The 23,518-nt window shown below is 32.9% G+C and overlaps 1 protein-coding gene across 7 annotated transcripts in view; it reads left to right on the forward strand.

Moving 5' to 3' along the window:
* Nucleotides 1-23,518, forward strand: part of brat (brain tumor) — a 312,278-nt gene that overhangs the window by 97,078 nt on the left and 191,682 nt on the right. For 5 of the 7 annotated variants that reach the window (XM_068767147.1, XM_068767148.1, XM_068767143.1 and 2 more), the window contains exons 1-2: nucleotides 9,157-9,288; nucleotides 9,462-9,552. The gene's annotated coding sequence lies outside the window, so the exon portion shown is untranslated. Of the gene's footprint in view, nucleotides 1-9,156; nucleotides 9,336-9,461; nucleotides 9,553-23,518 lie in introns of those variants that run through there. The other 2 variants (XM_068767145.1, XM_068767146.1) reach the window with 2 other exon arrangements.

The raw sequence follows: 23,518 nt of genomic DNA on the forward strand, positions 1-23,518 counted from the left end.
ACACAATTAAAATTAAAGGACAGAAATTCTAGGCTGAAATTTAACCCTGTTCCTAAGAAATAAAACTGATTTTTGAATTGATTCCTCGTAAGTTGAGCTTATTGTCTGACAAGTCATGATGTACGATTTATTAGACCTTTGTATAATTTCTCCATCGCTGAGATATGTAAGCCGTAATCCACTATGCAAGTCCATTGCGGTTAAATGTAATGCATATAGGATATGTATGTTGCAATACTATATTTTCCTTTACCACTTGCCACTATCAATATTAAATAATTCAAGCGAAGCATGCTAGCTTGATCATTACAACTACTCCAGACTGTCTGTCTGTCATCTCTATCAAGTATGTCAATATCAGCTTATACTTCATCTAGTTCGAATTAAATGTCAATTCAAAGAACCTTGATTGCTAATTCACAATTTAGAATAACTGCTAGAACAATCTAGAATAATTTTATTGTTGTTTCTATAAATCTACTTGGATCTTTCTGCCTATAATAATCAACTGGCATTTGCCAATCCTCTGATCTTCTTATCCACTCTCTTTTAACCGCTCTTCTTGTCTCTCATCTACTAGGTAGATGTATCTCACCTATTTTTACTTCGAATTACACTTACATGGTGCTAATTCAACAATTATAGTCCGGTATTTACTAGTATAATATATTGCGTACCTCCAACGTAACTTTTAATAGTCTGTAGTTCAACCTCTTTTTTTTTTCGTGTTATTTTTATGTCCAAAATTAAAATGTACAGCGATATTTATGCAGTTCACAGTTTTATTATTTGCAAACTACCAATCTAAAAATTTTATGAATAACAAGAAAATTAAAATACAAGAAGAATATTTATCTGACGATATCAAATAGTTTTCGAATATTGATTTCACAGCGAAAACATCTACACAATAATTTATTTATAACTAAACTACTTTCTTTAGCGAAGCAATTTTAGTAATAAGTGCCCGAGTTGAAGTCGAGACGTTTGCGAACGTCTCCCCGGGGAATGCTAACACGAATGTTTTCGCACAGCCCACTGATAACGATTTCTAAATTGATAGAAATAGTTATTTACTAGAGAAAAATCTAAAACGTACTATTTTTATGTTTAAATAATGTCAAATGATTATACTCACTATAGATTCCTTTTGCTTTTGATATTTAATGGAATCAGGCGTTACCTTGCGGAAGTCCATCCTAAGTAAGAAAAGGACCAATATTTAGCCACTTCCGCACATGCAGTGGTAGTCGTGCAATAAAGTGCACCGCCCGCCAGCCTGCTGATAAATGCGGCAAACAATGCGAATCACAAAACCGCCACCGCCTAATTACTCAACACGTGTTTCACCCCTCCACGGGGCATCTTCAGGAGTTATGTTACACCGATTAGTGCCAAACATAGAGTGAGCTTCACTTTGTTGCACGACTCCCACTGCATGTGCGGAAGTGGCTAAATATTGGTCCTTTTCTTACTTTTGCCATGGATACTAAGGACAAAGCTAAAACTTTCATTACCTCTGAACACTATATATATTACAAAATATATATATTATAAATACAAAATTTAACTTTAATTTCTCTTGTTCACGCCTAAAACTTAAGTACGACTTTACCTATTTCATATTTTATAACTACTAATATTTTGTGAAAGGTTCCTATGGGAAATTAACTTACATTTAATGACAGTTCACTTGCTGCAAGCTTGTGTTATAATTTAATAGCATCGGTTAGTATTTATCGATCGCAAAATCAATTCATTTATTTCACATTTAACCATTAATAATAAGGTGAATACTCTGCAATGTGTTATACTAATTTATTATTTGTATTGGTTTGCGGCTGGTACAACTTCTGGTATAACTAAATCTACCGAGATAGGTAGCGCACAATATTTAATCTTTAATGTTACATCACTGCATAGTTGAAAGCGGATATCGCATGACACGCTATACGTCGGTATGTTTGCGAACGCTGCACATCACTATTTCGCGGCGTAGGTGATATTGCTCTCCAGCGAAATTGATGTTTGCGCATGTCACATCGAAATATCGAAGCCGCAGATTAATTTGCCCCCTCGACTGATTTATTGTGTTTATTAAAATGTCATTTTTAAACGAGATCTTTTGTATACAGAAGAGATTACGAATCGTGCCCTAAATTGACCTAACGTCTTTTATAAGTATAGATTTAGAATTCAGTTTCATATATATAAAAAATCGCATAAACATTGCGATTTGGCAAGTAAACATGACAAGGCCACATCGCGAGATGGGCAGATATCAGCACCCGGTAGCCGGTGAGTTTTTAAGGCTCTGGAATGGAGGCCACAGACCACCTAGCGTAGCGTAAGACGTCCACACATGTGTGGACACATAAGATGAACAGACGACGTTGTTAAAATCATCGGAAGACGCTATTGCTCTATTCCTCTGGAAATCTGTTTATGAGTAGTGGCAATCCTATATAATTAATGCACAAAGTGTGAATTATATAAAATTGTGTCTCGGGAATCAAACCCGTAACCTACGATTGCAAGTCTCAGACAGCTTACAGCTAAGCTATCAAATGTATTACAACTTAATTACGTGAAAATAATAAAAAAAAATTGAAAGTAAAATCTATTTATACTCACATCGAAATATTGTATGATAAGCACTTTGTAGTCGTATTCGTCTCTCATTAGAGGACTTAAATTTTTCATTACACATTATTCTCTATTCAGTTGTACGATGAAGATGCGAGATTAATATTTCTGAATGGAGAACCGCTGAAGTGTCGACCGCAACGAATTCCAATGGAGTTATTGAAATTCCTCTCAATGCGAAAAAAGTTCGGCAGCTATTCGAAATGTACCTCGGACTTCGGCCGGTAACGAGATAGGCCCCGGCGATATGGAAAATGCAACCCGAACCATGCCGCCTTATTACGAGTACATAACTTTTGTTTTGACCAAAAAATCGACAAAAAACGTTGGGAAATTTCTAGAATCTCAGTACAAGTCAGCAATGTCCATTGTATCACACATCGATGCCCACTCATCATCCTAGACAGAGGCATCGCCGTCGTTTCTTCCACCACTTTTTCCCCAGGGTTAACACCTCCAACAGTAGCAACGTTAGCCAGCCTATAACAATCGCCCAAGTCAAGCTTCGGCCTTTTCAGGTGCCGTAGGGTCGAAATATTAATTAAAAATTGAGTGACATTCGAAACTAAGGCCACGCAGCACTTGTACTACGAAGTGACTACCTGAGTCACCTAACAACTCGGCGTCGTCGCGATAATATTGCTTTTACATCGGCTTAAGATGATAGTTAAAGCGGCTGGTCTCATGCTAAGTTACGTAAACAAAGGTTAGGTTAAGCGCTTTCCGCGTTTTGTCTCTACAAGCCTGCGGAATCTATATACACTAATTAGACATTCTACATATATATTCAAGAGACTTTAACCATTAAGAATTTATGTTAATCAAAATGTGTGGAACTTGATTAGTTGACTCATTTACATGGTTGATATTATAATGTACACGTCACACATAGTTCAATTTTAGTTAAAAAATAGTAACTTTTCAGTTACGGGCCGGTTTTTCTGAGTAGGTTAGCATTTTAAACCGCTGTTAGCTTATTTCTAAAAATTAACGACTTAATAGTACGTGTAAATGTATACGTAAATGAAAATTATTTTAATATAATGAAAGTTATTCAAACCCACAAATAAAAGATTAGCTATTTTACGTAATTTATTTGATAATTATGTTATTATGTATATGTATAATATGCACATTACCTATATGTACATATTTGTTTTCAAATCCAAAAGACTTTCAACACAAACTTTACAATTTGGATGTAACTGGAAAAAACTGGTTCCAAATTTATAACCCATTGTGAATCATATATATATGTTTAAGCTTAGACGCCTGACAATGTATTGGTCTAGAACGAAAGGGGAATTTGCTGTCGTCGCGAAATTTAAAGCTTACTATTATGTTGTGGCCAAAACCGTGCGTCAGCAATCTGGTTACCTGGAACATTATGTAGGCTTGATATTGTCAGGTGGCCATGATTTTGCTGTGTCAAAATGGACACCACGTGTACTCGATAAGGCATTCTGTGTGAAAATTTTCCATTATGCAACTGTTATACCAGGTAATTGAATATAAATGTAAAAGCTTTAGAGGGATGAATGTCGATATCATTTGACCAAAAAACTAAAGTGATGGCTCTGAAATATGTTACATTATTTTTTCTATTGTAAAACAGGCCAATAACTTCTAATAGTACAAAGTCTAACTCCTGAAGATGCCCCGTGGAGGGGTGAAACACGTGTTGAGTAATTTGGCGGTGGCGGTTGTGTGATTCGCATTGTTTGCCGCATACGCGTTTGTCAGCGGGCTGGCGGGCGATGAATTTCATTGCACGAATATTGGTTCTTTTCTTACTTAGAATGGATTTCCGCGAGGTAACGCCTGATTCCATTAAATACTACTGTTACTTTATCTTTGCACTGGTAAAATTGCTTATGGCTTTAAGTTTGCCGTTATACATTGTATAATAAATGTATAAATATATATTTTCAAATTTTTAAAAACGCTCTTTTTTATATAGTATCATTACGTATTTATTATTTCCGAGACCATTGATTTTAGGATAGTATGTGTGTATGTATGATGACAGCAAATGAGCTTTGTAACCTATCTTTATAACCTGTTATATCGCTAAATAGTAAAAACTAATTCATTACTCCTTAGCGTGACATTGTCGTTGTTTATTAAGTTAATAATATATTCAAAAATATGTTTTTGAAGGTGATTGTACCCTTTAAGCCAAATTCGAAGAATTCGTCGCTGTTTATTTGACTTTAGTTTTTTTTTTTTTTTTTTAATCGTGCCAAAATAATTTTTAAAAATACTAAAACTCCGTTGAAACATAAATTTAATTTGTAAGTGGAATAATAATTTGGTTCTTAGAAAAACTCCGCAGTAACTTCATTTTAATTATGTTTTTATGTACTTTATAACTCGTTAATTAAATAATTATAAAGTAATTATTATTTTAGATATTTGCTTTGGAAGAAAATGTTTTTTACATGACAGATAACAGATTAAAAAAATGAAATTTTTAATCGCGTTATTTAACATAAATATATGTACTTGTTTCATTCAAATATTGTTATTTTATATTATTGCATGATTACACATTTATTTGAACGGAACAATTCCAAGATCATCATCATCATATAGTTGCCGACCACACCCATATATCGCCACAACGCTGTCAGCAATCAGCGACATCCCGCGACCTTTACTATGCCGTTTGATCACATAGTGGCGATTCGTCTGCCTTCGTGATCGCCACTAGATTCTTAATACGAAACTCTTTACTCAAACAAAACTAAAAAATCTAAAGATATTATTTAATTTATAATGATTTATTTAAAAAAATGTTTTATTTGTCACTTGATTTTTATATACAATACAAATTTTATTTATCGATGCAAAGTCTTAAAAAATTCTTAAATGCAGCCTTGGAATATTTAGCCCCCGAGTATCTTTCAAAATCCATACCTTTTTTCGTATCTATAAATTAATGCAAAACATTCCAGAGTCGGACAATAAATTTGAATAATCCACGTCTAAATTTGCCTTCCAATAAATCTTCATAATATATTAGTTATTCGTGAAAAATGCTCTTTAAGGTGACCTTGTCCTTTGCTGAAACGACTCTCGTGCCAATTTTGTAACGTCAACGTAATTAAATATAAAATAAGATCCTATACACTTCCAAAATTAATGACTCGCGGCTGAAACGTTTTTATCCCCAAAATTGCCTAAAGTATTTCGTGGTTTACTCAAATAAGCAATAGTAAGTCTGTTTTGACAACTCCGATTGTTTTAATTTAAGCTAAATTTTCTATTTAGCTTAAATTAAAACAATCGGAGATCAATTATGTTCTATTAAAATAACCTTATTATACTTTAATATATCACTACATGTATTACAAAGTATGACCTGTATACATTATACTATATATCTTGAATACATAATCAGACACTATCATATTACACACACATTTTTCAAGTGGGAGGCTTCGGCCGTGGCTAGATATCACCCACCGGGCTAAACTGAAAATAGAGTATTTAATGAATTCAGGCGTTACATTGCGGAAGTCCATCCTAAATAAGAAAGGACCAATATCCAGCCACCTCCGCACATGCAGTGGCTGTCGTGCATGAAAGTGCACCGCCCGCCAGCCCGCTCGTAAATGGCTATCTATATCTATAGTAACATCTAGATGTTACTATAGATATAGATAGCCTAGATGTACTGTAGCACAGATTCGCACACGCTGCTGCAGACTGATAACACACTTGATGGCTAGACTTGGAGGTCGACTACAGATAGTTGAGTTCCCACGTAGTGTGCTAACCACACACGACAAACTGCTCCACCATCTAATTTAAAATCCCGGATATGCATCATGGTGCTGGTTGGCGTCTGGACGAGAGGGCCTCATGGACATCTTCGGCATCCTGGCAGTCTTCAGTCGGTTCAATCTACCAATAGTAATGTTGAACGTGTAGACTATCACGTTCAACAGCCTCTTCCTCTAACTTCAAATATATTTAACTACTTACACAGCCTGCGTGCTTCGAACACATCGTCGCTTTTAATCAGATAAGTTGGTGGTCAAACACGGAAAAGCTAGCATTAAAAAAATCAACATATACATTTTGTGCACATTGTCAATAAAATACACTATCCTCTATTTATTTCTTCTTTTAAGTCTATTCTAGTCAACTTTTAATTTTAATTGATTATTAATTGTGTGGTTCATAATTCAAGAAGTTTATTTATTTTTGTTTATATTTGGTAATATATGAATCTTTCAGGAACTCGCAATAAATTAATGTCGATCGTGAATGTACAGAAAAACTTAATTTATGACACATACTGTATTTTGTTAACTTTAATAAAAAATACAGACAAAATCTAACAATTATTTTAATTAGATCAAAACAAAACATAAGCACAAAAAATAGAGAATTGAATTGATAAATGAAAGAGATATAGTACAAATCGTTTATTTACACATTATGTTTACTTATATAATTAATAATACCAGTTTAAACATCGCTTATAAACGCAAATAATTTCACTATTTATAATAGAAACTGATACAATGCAAACTATAACAAATGATGTACTTAATGTAATTATAATTATAGTAAACAGTTTTTCTACTACAGAAACATATTTGCAATTCACAATGTAATTAAAAATATGTTATATAAAAAATTGGGCAGCCCATGTAGCGCGCAGAACAGGTGACAACTAGGGCCTTAGGGTTGTGGGGTGGACCATATGCCGGCAGGAGCAGCGTAAGACGTCACACGGTTGACAGACAATCTGGTTCGTTCAAACTCGTTATTTGACACTAGCTGCGAGCAGCTTCCAGGGGACGACTTGAAGATGAAATCATGATGACATAATACATAAAGTGAAGTAAAAGACATTCGGTGACCAGGACCCGGAAAATATTTAGTAAATCTTAACTATTAAAACCTCGTGCAGCAAACACATTTATATGTAAAATAAATTTTAATTACAACGCCATTACATACAATATAAAATTTAAGTTGGCCCTTTCTATAATAATAAACTCGTAAATAATTTTTTTTTATTTATCAAAATGTACAAAAATTCCAAAAATCTTGGTCACCTTATTCATATAATTTACGTCGTAGATTCCTTCTCCCGGTCGTGTATAGTATAAAAATAAACAGGTTAGTGTATGTTGTACCCCATTTATTTCTGGCTGAAAATAGTAAGCGGACTGGGCTACGTGCGGCACTAATTAAGTGCTTCTAAGTACACAATTAATGTATGTCAGTTGATCTTTCAGCAACTTGTATGAGGCTTGTACATTTATCAACCACTCAAGCGCGGCGAAAATGAGCTAACCTGAATTTTTTTATATCATCTTTACATACGCATGTGTTAAATACAAGAAATAAATATAAACTAGTAAAGCCTAAATTTCGTCTTGAAATACATATATAGTATAACAGAATTCCACATATCTAAAAGTTAAAAGTATACTGTTAAATAAATAATATTATTGCATTCAAGACTTTTTGGTCGAAATGTGAGGAAAATATTTACTTAGTTGATATTTTAATGTTTACACATTAATATCGCTGAATAAAAAAAAAAGAAGAAAAATGTTTGAGTTTCAAGCGAGCTCTTCTCAACAGATCGAAATTCTGTGCCTGTGGTAGCTTACTATTCATAATATTAAAATGCTTGACTATTTAAAAGTACGTGTAAATGCAGACTGATATTGAAACATTTTGAATTGAATTGTTATATTAGATGAAGGCAATCTACGTCTACTAACTTTATATTATAAAGTTTAAAATCATCTACAATATAAGTGCATGGTAAATATCCGCACTGAAATATTTGCCTCATAATTAAATCGCTTAAAAAAATTGCGTAAGTTATTGTCAGATTCATAATTTTAAAGTACTTCTGGAATAGTAATTTTGAGACGCATACAGTTCTAGCATCAAATAAATATTCAATTATTATGTAAGGAATATACCTATCATTGAATATGCTACGTATAAATATTTCCGCATGAGAACTAAATAACAACTTACCTACATACAAGTTGATATAGTTCATAAAATCACAAGTTCATCTCTATTATATACGTGAATGATAAATAATAATTCATAAGTAATTTTAGCAAATATAACCGCCACACATTATACAAGTTTGAATAAGTACAAAAAAAAGTGTTTTATATGGATAATAGAACGTAAAAGATGCGGTGACGTATTTTTATACCCAATGCCCGTGGCAATGACCGCCGCTGACTTGTCGGTTCACGGCCGTTTAAAAAGAAACGACGCCTCACTCGAATAATATATCCTTGTACTCGAAATCCTCCATTGCTCGCGACTCATTCCGTGAAGTCTACGCTTCATATTTGACAAATGCAGTCTCCTGATTCACCCTGTATTTGAAAATAAATAAAAGTCTACTACGGGGCGCAGGGCACACCCTCACATGTACAGCGACGCACACCGCTGCACGACGGAGCGGACGAGAGGGCGCTACACTCGCTCAGTCTCGCGCGGACCGCTGTTCAGGACGGACGTTAGCCGCTTTGTGTAATGCGATCGAAAAGATAAACTAGTTTTACTTCGAAATCATCTAGTGCGTTTTTTTTTTAAATTCACGTGCATTTGTGAACTAAAAACTGTGAAATATAATTAACGGTGCGTATCAATCGTTGTGCTACAATTACAATAATTGTGTTGTTTACGTACGTTCAGTATTGTTTTCGTTTTATTTTTCGTCCCTTTGCTCGGGGTATAAATACGTTTAGATAGTTGACGCGTCTTATGATTCACAGGGCGGTACATTAATAAAGGTTCGTTTCTATTTTCAGATAAACCGTACGGTTTGATCGGGAGCCGTTGACTTTAGTAAAACAAAGGCATAGTTTGTGGTGAACGTGCTTCGTTAAATCGTATCCACAGGTACGTATTCGAGTTTGAATTGTTAACCGTCTTAAAATTACGAATATCTCGCCTGCTCGAGCACGTGTGATTGTGTGCATAATTAAAACCGTCTGTCCTACGGTTAAACTGCGGAATTGATTATAGTGTGTTTTCCCTATTTTGGGTCGGCGACCTCGTTGCGTGCCGGTAGGTAGGTTCTTATATACTTTTTCGATTTGCTAACGTCTTACGTAAGCATGTCCGTTCTTTGTAATTAATAATTGTGCCGCATATAAAGACATGAATAGGAGCGTGTTTTGCGCCTTATATAATTTTGTAACCTTTTGTTTGACATTTGATCAGGTCTCCGGCTTGCTTATTGTGTTACCTGTTGCTGGAACGCGTCTAAACGCACGCATCGGCTCTTTGTTAGAGAATGCAATCGTTAAATTAGAAATTCTTAAGTAATCGATTATGATCAATAGTGATTGCGATATATTATATTGCTATATAATCGTTTGATGCAATATTTTTAATTTCTACACACATTTTTCAAATAAGATTCTCGTGTCGTATTTTCAAAATACCTGACATTTGTTTAATATTTATAACCTAAGATTTACAGAAGACTTGCAAAACTAAAAGTATTTGTAAGAGTTAATAAATAATGTAATAACCTACGTCATATTGTTTGTCAAAAATATTATTAAAAATGCGATTTCTTGCGCCATATTCATGATAAATACCTGTAAATTAAAAAAAAATATATGCATCTGAAATTTTTTAAGAGGTTATGTACATTTATTCCTGTAAAATATTTAAATTTTGAACCTATCTGTGTATTTGAATGAAACATATTCTAGTAAACAAATGATAGCTTATATTAATACTTAAAAATAAACCTAAGAATTATTAGAAGCTTGCTAGGAGATCATCTTTTTATCGTGCACGCAAACACAATCCGATTATGAGACATTCAACATGGCTGAAGAACGTCTATCCTAAGACAACAAACTGGCGCCGTCGGCTAAAGCATTCTCCGAACCGTATAAGCGTTCAGATATAAACTCCGCTGGCGGTCACCCATTCAAAAACAGGACCAGTCCTTTCAAGTTCCTTCAACCTTTTATGTTCGTTTCTAGTATATTGTTCAGAAATAAAACATACAGGATGATTGGTTATAGGTGTAAAAGCTTTAAAGGGTGAAGGTATAGATCATTTAATGTGAATTAATCAATGCTGGTAAAAATAATAAATAATGTAATATTAACATAATAAATATTCGGATTACTGCATATTAAAATAAATTATTGTTTAATCTTTGTCACTGTAGACTTAGTACTACCAGAATATATAGGTGATTGAAAATAGGTGTAAATGTTTTAAAATTTTTATTGATAACTGAATATGTTGAATATTACGCTTTTACTTTTAAATACATTTACATATTACGTTTACATATATATTTATGAGTTTTTAATTCAAAAATATGTATGTATATTAATATGAATTATGTAAACAAAACTACACATTTTAAGAACTTTATAATATTAAGTATTAGGAACATATGTATAGTGTGTCATAAAATCAGTGGAATTTTTATCTTACTGAAATATGGTTTACATGAAAATATTAGCATATTTCTGTTACTAAACATCACAAATTTGAATCTAAGTGGCTTTATCTTAAAATGTTCTTTACCATTTTTATAGTAGCTGTATAAAATACTATCTCTTTTGACAGTGTTCGTACAAGAAAATGGCGGCAAAGGTCCACTCATAGGGCATAAGTAAATAAAAAATAGTACGCTACAAATGATATGCAACAGTACATTTATAACAAAACATTTTGTAACAGAATGCAACTTCAATTTAACGCTGGCCATTTCGAAATCTAGATAAATATGTGTCATAGTGATAACGTATTGTAATACCAGTTAAACTAAATTGCATAGGTTTTGTAATTACCGGTTCTGTTGTCACGGCTTGCGATCGCGTAGAAAGCTCTGGAGCAGCTGGACAATTTTATATTCATTTTGCCCAAAACTCCAGGCATGCGATTATTATTATTAATCTTCTAAGAAAAAATTGCTTACATCAATTTTTTAGTTGTAATAGGTAGGTTGTAGTATATAGACATTATAAAGTATTTTCATAACATTCAAGAAAATTTTATTATAAAAAAGATAAGGAATAAAAGTTTTGTAAAAACTTCTGGAAAGATCTGGAAGAAATCTATTTAAAATTGTTTTAGTACGAAGTGTTTAGTAGAATAGTAAAGAAATGTAAATACTAGCCCTGTGCTAGATGAACGAATATTAGTTATTCAGAATAATTACATAAAGCAAAGAATTAGGTTAATATGGAAAGTACTGGTTTCGAAAAAACTGGATGCCAGTTGGCGTCTGAGACGGCTGTTAACTATTTAGCACCAGCAGGTATACATTCAGAAAATAATTCCTTTGTTTATACAGGGCGATTCGTTATCGGTGTAAAAGCTTCAAATTGGTGAATGAAAAACTCATTTGTCAACAATACGCTTTTAAAGTTTTTTTTTTCCAAAAATAATGCGATCCTGTATATTATGACCAGTATAAAATTATTGAAATGTGACAGGCCAATAAGTGCTGGCAGTAGTCTACAGGTACAGTCAGTAAACAATAAGTGATAATACGTAGTTATTTAATATTTCTGAAACCATTTATTTTTATACAGGTGTACCATACGTTAATTATCAAAAAAAATAATTAAACGTTCACTTCTTTAAAGATTTTACCCCTATGTAATCAATGACCGTGTATATTAAATAACAACTGATCGAAGCCAAATCCATTACTTCTGAACAAATACATAAATAAACGTATTTTCAATTATTAGATCTCCCGCCATTAATACGAGAGATAGCAGACCGATATATTAGCGAAAATGAATTAATAGTAATAGATAGAACAAAATGAATTAACGTCAAACTCGTAAGAAATTCAAGATGGCGACCACAAACACATTGTTACGTGTTTATATTATTAGGTATTCTTTTTTTTGATTTAGGGATACTATTTGACATACTCTACACGATTAGACTTTAGGTTTAATTGAACTAGTAACTCTTTTGTGGGCAACTATGTACGGTATTCCAATACACTCCTATGTTATATCTTTAGAAAAATTTAACGTGTCCATTAAGCAAAAATTTGTTAAAAATCCCATTTTGGGTACGGTTTGGGAATTAATTCCTGTGACTTATGTATAGAGAATATTGTTAAAGTAAACATAAAAAAATTGTTAGTTTGTTATGGGTTCGTCTCAAATCAAAAGTGATCTCAAGCACGCCATTATTCTCAGTAAGGTGATTAAAATTTAACAACTCTACCAAATGTACATTACGTCATTATCCGTACTGTGATGGTATATGATTTTACACAGATAAAAAATATCTCATTAATAACCGCGCACGTTTTTAAAAACGATTAAAATGTTTAACAACAATTGTCCAATGTTATTCCGATTCGATTGTTAACTTGAAATCGCTTCATTGTTTTTAAAATAAAATATTTTATGTTTTTTTCACATTCCATTATCAATATTTTCACAGGCCGGTGCTGTGACGATGTTGTTTCCTTGTACATAATATTAAGAATTAAAACATATCAAAACCGTCTGATTAGGTTACATGTATGCATTCATTATTATTGACTTTTGAGACATATCACTTACGTTGGATTTTGTATTTTAAATTCTGGCTTGCACACCTCTTTTTAAAAAAAAGGCAAACCGTGGTACGGTAGATGAAACGGTGTACATAAACCTAAAAATAAACATTACCTTGTTATATTTTTGTCTAGGCTTCATTGTTAGGTACTCTAGATTTTATTATTGGGTCTCTAAATTATAATAGATACAAGTAGTCACTGTAGATGATGCAATATAAATAAAAATAAATGAATAGTTTTCATGCAAATATTGAAATATTAAGTTATTTATTTTTTATTTTGGAAAAATTTGACAATGAACCTTGTGATCGAAGATCGCGGATTCGATTTCTTAAATACAATTTTAAATAATTCACACTTTGTGAGATTACCACTGCTTATAAACAAGTTTCCAGACGATAGGCAGCAGTGTTCTCTGTGTATCTTAATACAACACTGCGGTCGCCAACCCGCCTGCCAAGCGTAGTGGTTATGGTACATCTCCCCCATAGATATTTTTGGAGGCGTCTAGGGGCAAAAAGGAACATTTCCAAAGGCTATATATGTATAATATTTTCCAATAATAGAAACAACACAAAGTTAAGAAGGCATTATACGGTAAATTGTTAATAAAAATAAAAGAATATTTTTATATACTCGAACTGATCTGTGAAGAACACGTATCAAAAGGGTTTATTTGTTATCCAAAAATTCGTTATAAATAGTTATAAAAAAAAATTACAATGGAAAGTTTTTTATTTACATAATAATTCAGAGGCATTACCTCATAAAAAAAGTATAAAATGCCCGCTTTATTAAAATATAATTGTGCTTGTAGTAACGATATATCTGCATTTATTTCGTAACAGCGGTGTTTATAATATAAAATGAAATCGACTTAATTACACTTTTTATGATAGTAGTTTATATTCTTTGTTTACAAAATCCGACAGGCATGTTAGGAAATCGACAAAAACGATAACAATTAAAACGAAAAAAAAACAACACAAAGTTTCTATTAAACTATAATTAACACAGCGCATGTTTAAAAACTGAAATATAAAAGCGTCTACCCAAAAAAAAAAATTAAAAATAAATACGCGAGACTAAACAAAAGAACGTATTTTAATGTTAAGTGCTGTTCCACTGAAAGCGAACTAGAGCGCTGGTTTTTAATTGGAACATTTTATATAATAGATAGGAGGCAATATAACAATGCATTATGTTCATATATACTATTAGTTGTTTAATAAGAAAAGTCTGCATTTCTAGGATCCTCATAACATAGTTGTCTTGTGTTGTATCCACTAGAATAATATATGCTTGTAATAAAATCTTGGGCCAGACAATTTGTATCTGACTGGTTTTGATAACATTGACAAAGCCATATTTTTCCAAAAAAAAAAAAATTAATATTTTTTTTTGAGTTATTATTATTAAAATTAATAGAGGTAATGAAGGTATTCGTTACATTTTAAAATTTTATTTTAAAAAATGTAATGCAAGCCGCGAAAAGAAGAAATTTAGATAGATCATTGTTTTTTTAGTCCCGCGGGGGTAAAACGGACGCCATATTTGAATAAAAGCATATCAGTTACGATATATCTCAAGAATGAAATTTTTTCCATAAAACAGATTTGACTCATTTAAATTTTTTTTAAAGAATAGTTCAATTTTTATTATATATGTTTCACTTCATTGAATTTTATCTTGTCGATTTATTTAATTTAAAGTTGCTGTTTTATTATTATCATACAAATGACGCCATATCGATATAGTTTTAGCGCAAATAATTAAAAATTATTTTTAAATAATTACTGTTATTATCTTATATATATATCAAAAACCGAAGATTGTTGTTTATTACAAAATAATATAAATACACAAGGTAAATAGCTCCCAATAAATCATTTTAGATATATAAGTGGTAGCCTATCTCAGTAGTATATCAGTAGTCTGTTGGAACAAATATATATATTTTTTAATTTTTATTAATCGATTAGTAAACACCTGGTGATAGGGATAATAAATATAATAACACTTATAGATATTTCATTTCATATGTTACGAATAATCGATACAACCGGTATCGATATTACGCTTACCGTAGTCACTTCCTGTCCCGAGTTTCGCACAAAGTGTCTATAAAAACTTACTTGTTAACTCTCCGACAGCTTCGAATGTCTCGTTATTACTGAGGTCAGTGATAACGTGACCGGATTTAATATCCGGATTGCGGGGCCCCAATCACTTTTAACATCGGAATTTAATTTGTTGCGAACTGTATTCGAATGAGTTATGTCTTAAGGATTACTAATTATATAGACTGATTGCGTTCAGATTTAGCTTTAAGGTGTGAATGGACAGCACAGCACAAAGCTTTTCACCTATTTCCAATCACATTGTATAGAGCGATCACTCTGAAATACACATCATTATGATTAATTTTTTATTAGATTACGACAAACTAATAAGTTCTGATAGTATAAAATCTGCACAGACAGATAGTGTACAATTGTGAAAACCGATAATTAGAATTCTGAAAACGCTTTTTCTTACTACATTTTCATTATATTATTTATTATTTCTGAGACCATTGATGCACCCGACCATACAATAGTGGATAGTAAATGAGCTATATATTCAACCCTTTAAAGCTTTGATATTTATGGTATTCTGTATTTACTTAAATTACCAATAATTATTTTTCAATGGCCGTAGAATTTTTTTTGTAAGAAAATGTTTGTTGTTCCTGTTTAATATTTGTCTTGTATAAAAATAAAAACAAATAAAACCAGTAAAAAAATCTGATTATATTATAACGGATTTTTTTAAGTGAACAGATTAAAAATTTTTTGCTTTAACTACCGAACGAAACGTTTGTGAAAGAGATAAAATAATCTGTGTTTATTGTTTGTTCTTCTTACTGTTCAAACATACATGCAAACGCATGTTTATTTACCCTTTTTACAATTATTGTAATGGTTTATAAACACTTAATGCCTTGTAGGCATTCTCTGCCATCAACCTACGGTGATACCTTATCCATGTATAAGATTCGAAATTCAAAATTTGCATTATCAAACTCACCATTTCGCACTGAGTTAAAAGAAGACTTGTATGGCAATGGCTAATTTATGCATACACACAAACATACATACATTTACGTACATGAATGCTTTAAGAAATAGAAACAGTATATAGCTTGTACCTTCCTTTGTCACGGACATATTCCTACAATAAAAATATAAAATTGCTGATAATATTTAAAGTACCTGAAAAAAAAATGTTCAAGAATAAGAAAAGAAATCAATTTTAATATAAAGACGAATCATGTTTTATTTCGGTCGATGCTTTGAAGTTCACTGCGGTCGGGTGTCGATTTATTTGTATTAAATTTAATACGAGCACATACGCACGTAGACAGTTTCGCTTCCCGGAATCTAACACAAGCGCAATTACTTGTTTTCCTCTAATCAAGCACGTCTCATGTATGCATCAAATGTCAATTCGCTGGCGTTTCTTCATAATTATTAATGTAATTAAAAAAAGATGCTCTTATTAGTTTTAATTCTAGCAATACCTGATTATTTATAGTGAATTTAAAATAGTACTAAACTTATTAAGGGGACCGGAAAAGTAATGTTTCTGTCGACATATTTTACAGAAAAACCGATTGATTTTTACCGCTCCGTCATTATAAATATGTATACTAGGTGGCCAAAGGTTGTTGATAACGAAGGTGAATATATTGTGGATTGGAAATAGAAACCTGTTAAAAATTGTGTCGTATGAATTTAACTTAAGAAAGCGACAATACTTTCCGGTCCCCCTAATATAATCTTAGCTGGATGCAGGCTTGTGGCAATCTTTTGGGGAATGAATAAATAAGCAATTTGCAAATCATCACCATCATCATCTATAGGGTAGCATCATCGTCTATATGATAATCGCGACACGAGTAGACCACCCACAAGATGGAAAAATAGTCAAGGTCGCAGAAAGTCACTATTATTTCAGTTATAGGACGTGTCCACTATTGGACATAAATCTTTTCCATATGATTGCATTCATCGTCTTGACGGTCTTAACAAAGACGTTCTACTCTGCATTTGCTGGTCTGTGGTCTCCACTTCTAACTTTTACCATCCATTTGCCTTCACTTATCTTAACTTAGATAAATAATTTACAGATTTTATTTGGTATTGCCTTGATAATTGTTTGTTTTAGAGTTAATTATTTAAATTTTACAATGAAGTTGAATGTCTCAAATACCTACAGTTAAATATAATATTGGCGTATGGACGTAACTATGTCGCTGTATGCAAATTAGTGGCTTAATTACAGGAATTGAGGGACAACGTCAATATTTGAACACTGTTCCGATGGCAAATTGAATCATCCGCCGATATATTTGCACTGGCAGCATTTAATCTTAACTATACATGGTTTTGTTAGTTTTAGCTGGAAATTCTTTAACAACCTTTGTAAAGGCACGTGAACAAGTACGAAACTAAATAATCTGAATGCTCAAACGTATTTGATGAAACAAATTAACTGTAGATGGACAGTCACTTAATAAGAGAGTGAAATTTAAACTTTAGGTTAATGAAGCAATTTCGTAAATCAATTTATAAGATAAGAATACAATTTTAACGCAGTAGGAAAAAAATTGCACAAAATAGAAGGGAATAGAAAAGTATGGAGTATGTCTTTGCTAAAGACGGGTAAATATCAAGACGTCTATGTAGTCCATAAAGTCATAGATTTGTATTTTAAAGTGTATTTTGGTCGTGAGACATAGACTTCCTTGATAAATTGCCAAAAGGATCGCTTGGAAGTGATCTACATCCAGCGTCTTTAACAACGTCATAGTCTTCTATTCTCCTTGTGGTTTCCACCTCCTGAAGCCTTAGTAGGATGGCTGCTCTGGCAAGGCCAGAGCAGCCATCCTACCTGAGCGGTATGTAATCCCGCCTGTCCACTGATATCTGCAACTATGTCGGCTAGTTCCGTCATCTACGAATCTTCTTATTCTTGATTCAATCTCGAAAGGGATATCCAAAGCATAGCCTTCCAGTGGTTCTTTGAGCGACTTTGACCAACAAATTAATACTTATACGATATTTTTGTTTTAACTAGATCTTTAAAATGCCTGTTTTGTTTTGATTCACAAAGCCCGCCAATAAACATTACGGTATAGAGCTCAAAGAAATAAATTAGAGTTATATAACATAACGAACTCGCATGATACATTGCTGGCTTAATATTCGGTCGCCTGGTTTTGAAATTTTGCTAATGAAATTGTTACGTACATAAAAATGATTAACATACCGGTCGAACCGCGCAATGTACGGTGCAGTATTAAATGTGGCGAGGATTACGCTTGCAGTATGAAATCATTTTGGTTCGCTCATTAATATTCATTTTAAATTGAAATAAATTTATATAAATACTTTTTTTCTATTTGGCAACATTTTAATGATATAAACGTTGACATAAATAAAAATTTCATCATGGAAAATCGAGATATTCTAGTTAGGACCATTAAATACATCATACAAAGTGCCTAATATGTATAAAATTATATATATATATATATATATATATATATATATATATATATATATATATATATAGTACGTGAATATCATTTTCTCAAGTCTATGTTTCGTATTTTATTTATAATTTACAGAATTAGTACAGTCATAAGTTATTGGCCTTTCGCAGTCGCAGTATTACAAATACATATTCGTGTAAAAGATATTTTCACCTATGTAATGATTCATCACGATATCTGCAGAACTATCATGCTTAGAGACTCGAAATTTGTTATGACTATTCCTTTCACCGGGCAAAGGTTAGCTAATAACGGATTTTACGAAATTCGAAATGTATATTTTTAAAATGAAGCTATCATGGAATTAAAAATAGAATTTTATTTACTAAAGTATGTATATTTAGAATAGATTTTATGAAATTATACCTATAAACGCGGTCCAGGTGCGAGCGTGGGACAGCTAGTTATAAGATTTTTAATGCAGTAACGAATTCTCCACGCTGGTACGTAAATAGTTTCAATTTTTCCTAACGCATAGGTTATAACGGTTTGAATTTCGCGAGTGCCGCAGTATTGGCAACAAAGCCGATTGCTGTACTGAAATGCAAAAAGAGACCTGTTCCGAGCCGTCAAAGGCGAGAAGGGTGAAGAGGGGACGGAAACGGTATTTCGTTCGGGGCTTACGTTTTCATCCTCCAATTTATATGTTTATAAAAATGTTGTTCGAGCGCCTCGTTAGCGATACCTTTCAATTCTTTACTGAAAGATCCATTAGATGTTTTACATTATAACGAATTAGCATTCTATCACAGATGCCTTTATTTACCATTCGTAAACCTCTTAACCTCATGCCAGATTGGTAACAGCCGCTGTGCAAGCCATATCGAAGGCTGTGCTCTTTTCCCAGTTGATCGTGAAGGCCTCAAGGTTCTGGATTGGAGACCACGGACCGGCAAGTGTAGCACAGAACATCCAGTCACGAGCTGGACATCAGATGATCTTCTTAAGACCGCTGCAGGCTGTTTCTAATAGGTCTTATCAGATATCTGTGGAGAATTATGTCCAGCCGTGGACGTTCTAAGGCTGAAATGTGCTGAAGGGGTCCATCGGTTACTAACATCGAATGGTTTACCGTTGTTCAACTTACTAGTCGAACTGCTTCATATTTTTACTTCCAATAGCGTATTATACCACCTGAAGTCACATTGATTTGTGATTATACATGTATATACTCGACTCGAAAATATATATATACCTATATATACTCGCGGCGTTGCCCTTTCCGTTAAGGCCATTTGCAATTCTCATTTAAAACAAAGTTTTCTTTAAAAATGAATTGTAGTGTCGAATAAAGTCGCTTACGTAATGCATATTAAATTTTATAACTTTCGCCAGCTAATTATACCTTTGCAGTGTTGAAAAAATGTATAGCATACGCCTTAAGCCATTTTTTTAATGTTTAGTGTCGTTATACGCCCCACGCGGCTTGAATGGAAAATCTTCAAAAATACCGTGGCACGGAACGTGATAAAAAGAGGAAAGTAATATTTTTTCGTGCATAAAAAAACCTTAAAAGTAAAATTCGGTTATAATATATTCTAAAAACCTAATGCGCTTCGTCATTAAACTTTTGATAAAGGCAGGAAAGTGTATATATGACCACTTACAGCTCTGATATAACCAATGCAATTAATTTCAGACTTTATTTCACTCCTATAAGGTATGTTTTCACTAAACCACGCGGGGACTAGTTCGGCTTCTTGCCAGTACCGAATTCAGTCTATGTAACTGACCTTAGCCAACGTTTTATTGTTAACAAGCCATTGTCCGCGGTTTTGCTCGCTGCGAGTTTTTTTTTAATTAAAGTTTCGCTTACCGCTCAAGTTTATCCCCTTTAGCGCGGTTCTTTTAAGAAAAATCTGACGAAAGCGTGTTGCAAATTTAGTAGTACGGTAAATTTACCTTGTTCTATATTTTGAATGAAATATTATAAAATCTGTTTTAAGAATTTTAATACGAGTAAACGTCTTATATTTATAAAGATTATAGAGATAAAACGACTGTTTAAAAATATTCAAAATACTATTTAGTTAAATTATGCATTAAAAAATGTTGTATTTTGAAAAGAGATAAAATTGTTGTTTAAATAAAGAAGACGCTAACTGCTTTCTTGTTCAGGATGTAGAAATTTAAAAATGTAATCATTACTGCATTTGAGATCGTGTGCCATTCCTATAAATGTCGTCTTTTATTTGATTTTCTTATGTTAAACTGTAATTTTAAAATTCGAATAAGTTTAAAAATATTAATACGCAGAAGACTTCAATAGGTAAGAATCCCAAAAAATAATCTCATTTGTAGTAACAATTATTTTTTTCTATATGCCAAAAAAAGATATTTTAAGGGAGGTAATAAAAGTTAAATTTGAATTTGGAGCACGTTGGAACCAACACGTAACTTTTTGTTTTCAAATTGCACTAGGCAACGGACTCGCGCGGCGGTTCGACCACATCCTCAGACTTTTAACAAAAGGTCCGGAACGTTCGCTACAATTAAGTGCAATCATTCAATTACTGGGTGCGTTAGGGTGACCGAATGGCTGCCTAACCGTCGTCGTAACCATGACGACCGTCAAAACAAAAAATAAAAGAAAAATAATTTAGTCGGCTGGGTGAATGGACTTTAATTATAGTCATTTTTAGTCGAATCATTGTCGTCGGAGATAGATTAAATATAATGTTGCTAGTAGAATGTTATTGACGCTGTAAAGATATATTGTCATTGAATAGATTCCAGAGAAATGCTATGCCGGCTATCCTCCTTGCATTATATTTTTCAAATTGTATCTGTACTCCTTTTTTTTTTTTGAAAAGTTAGACGCACACTATATTTATATATATATATATATATATATATATATATAGAGAGAGAGAGAGAGAGAGAGAGAGCGTGGTTCGGCCTCATGGTCGCCCTCCATCCACTTTTTCCAAAATTGATATTTTGTTACAGTTTTGCGATACCTAGTACTAGAATAATTTAAATTTATTTTTGTATTCTGTTGCTATACTTATTTCTTATAATCAATCTATTAGAATGTAATGTTCTTTTTGTTTAGAAACTATAAAAACGAATTAACGACGTCCGTCCTACCCGAGTGTCGCTGCAATCGTTTGTTCCGCCGGTAATTCCGCGGGGAGACGTATTGACAATTCATTAATCTTGATCGTTAAGTGCACCCCCGTAATCCTGGATGTGACTATCCTCCCAACTACGCTCAGTCGCTTTCAACGGGAATGACAAATTGGGCGCATCTAGTTTCGTTGGTTTTTCTCTGTGTCTTCGCGGTGATATCGAATAACTAACTTCAAATGGTTTCGTTGTGAAACATTCTCAGCAATAGCAATAGTTCATTAACTATAAATGTGTGTATATATATATATATATATATATATATATGAATAGATGTCCCATAAATCAACGTCAATCAACGAAACAAGACAATTAAAGAAAGAAAAATTATTTACACGTACAAAATAAAAAAATAAAAAATTATTTACACATTAAGAAAAAAAGTTATGAATCTAGTTACACTCTGTGTTGTGTATAAAATAACAGAGAGTAAAATTATGCTAGTCACTTCCTGATGCACATAAAACACTAAAACATAAATATCTTTCATTATTACATTAAGATAGTTTATGCAGGTGTTTATCTGGAGACCTATCTGCTTTAAAAAATATCGCGTGTATTTTCTCACTCTCTCTCTCGTATGACCGCTCACGTAAATGCGGCAGTGACTAGCGCTATAAGGTTTGAGGGCTAGTAACATTACAATAACAACGAGGCTCGATCGATATATTATGAACATTGCTACTCACTACATGATATTAAAAAAATCAAACATTTTCGCTAGCCCTAACATTTTTTTAAAACTTTTTTGGTTTCTAATTAACTATCTATTATTACTTTAGGCTATCAAAACCTCTTTTAAGTAGTTATATATAAGCTTTGCCATACATATTACACCAGATAACGAGGACCGAGGTCTTGGTTCGCTCAGTGTGGTTACTAGAAGCCATGACATAACCCCCTCAAGTTGGGTCATCGGTATGTACTGCCACTTTAGTCGTTTAACTTTTGAAAAGATCCTCGGAATTAAACTTTAGCTCGCGCGGACTATATTTACATGAAATTAAAAGTAAATATTATACATAGCGTGTACATCAAGCTACCAGCCATGCGTGTAAACACGTAATAAGCCAGTCGTTTAACCGACATGGGAATGCCACTTATCATTGAATGATTTAGCACTTTTTCCAACCTAACCTTCCCCTTTCTATGCGTTGTTATCCAATTAAAACAGACATTTGTCTTAGTAAGCTACGAGAGTAAAGACGGATCTATTAATACTGGACAGTGTAGAATTCTCATAGTTATAGTATAGTCAGCCGGCGTGTCGCTATATTCCTTTTTTCTTTGTTCAAGAAGCGTAACGTAACGCAAGTATGTTCTCAGGCTCATGCCTCGTTCACTCGCGTTTAGTACTGGACGGTTGAGTCACAAAGCGACTAATGTTAGTCATCGGTTCTTTGTCAGATGTCGCAGTCGAGTCCGTGATTACAAAGGCATTTCGACCGGTTGGTGCGTAAATCACGCATCGGAATGTTCCGTTGTTGGTGAAATTCTTTCTTATTTCTTTGTTCCATAACATCGAGATTTAGAATGTTTCTTTTTTTCGTTTAATTATCACGCACAAA

The sequence above is a fragment of the Battus philenor genome, unplaced genomic scaffold, assembly GCF_028537555.1.
Source record: "Battus philenor isolate CCGP_79_NKW_IND1 unplaced genomic scaffold, ilBatPhil1.0.hap1 SCAF_22, whole genome shotgun sequence".
NCBI lineage: Eukaryota > Metazoa > Arthropoda > Insecta > Lepidoptera > Papilionidae > Battus > Battus philenor.